This window comes from Branchiostoma floridae, chromosome 9, assembly GCF_000003815.2.
Source record: "Branchiostoma floridae strain S238N-H82 chromosome 9, Bfl_VNyyK, whole genome shotgun sequence".
Taxonomy (NCBI): domain Eukaryota; kingdom Metazoa; phylum Chordata; class Leptocardii; order Amphioxiformes; family Branchiostomatidae; genus Branchiostoma; species Branchiostoma floridae.
Window position 1 is genome coordinate 17534606 of NC_049987.1, and position 1295 is coordinate 17535900.

Below are 1295 nucleotides of genomic sequence, written 5' to 3' on the forward strand. Positions count from 1 at the left end.
CCAAGGCCACGTGCTCAGAGTTATTCAATCACCGCTCCTGAAGAAGCTGACGGGAAACAATTTGTTCTTCTGTTGAATTATGGTTACAAACTGCAACACAGATATTGTGTTTAATCTTCCTGACTACGCTTTCTACCCGAATACGTTGTTGAATACGTCTGTATAGGCTACCCACCATGACACGAGGATCATAAAAGTGTTAATATCTATTTGCTATGTCACACCGTTCGGTCGTCACGGGTAATTAAAATGCATTTTTTGCATAATAAATGATACATAATTTACTTTACTTTGACATACATTAATTTGTGTCGCCTTTATAAGTATAGGAGTGGATACACTGTATCATCCCCAGTATATCGGTCTTTAAATTTTGAGTATAAGTAACTTCTATAAAGAAATTAAAATTATTACCGTTGCCATCGCCGTTGCTAAGGACGCTTTTCTGAGCATTTCCAAGACATGGCGCGTCAAAGTAGCTGCCTGAAGTCTACTTTTTGGTTGGTTTTGGACCTGTTTATGCTTCAACAGACATGTATGAAGTATTTCCAAAAAATATATGTGTTTATTTTTGACAAGTTTCGTTACTGATTTAAAATGTCTTCTTTTTGTGTGCATAAAACCGTTACTAAGGCAGCTGACAAGGGCATGCGCCGCCCTTAAATTCAAACTTCTGCAATGAAATTTCCTACGGGTTTAAGAGGATTTCAAAGTAAGAAACAGCGCTGTCAAGAATTGCATTCCATGTTGGCCATTCTTTTTGAGTACCCTTTGCCTACGGACATGGCTATAGCTACTAAGATTGAATTTCTTCATATTTTCTAGCTTACAAGCATAGATTACGCGGATTAGAAACAAGAATAATCACAACATGAAGCCTTGTTGTGACATTACACAAGTAATGTTTATTAGTAATTTCCACAATACAAAAACAATAGACATACCCCTTGTATTTTTCATGCTAAATTCACTTTTCACTAAAGATAACCTTGCAACATAATGTAGTTTTGTTTTTAAAAAAGGTAGGTTTAGATAGACTCAATCAAAAACCCTATAGACAGACTTGACTTTACAGGTACTTAGAACTTCTGACTTCAAGGTACAGGCATTCTGACGAAAGCTCTATTATATTCCTTACAAGGTATACTGTTCTGGAAACCACTACATGTACATATGTGTATGCAAAACCCACTGATATACAGATCGCACAAACATACGAGCTTTTAGATCACTAAATGCATGTAACTCATGACAAAAAAACAAGATCATATAAATGTACAGAAAGGACCTAAGAT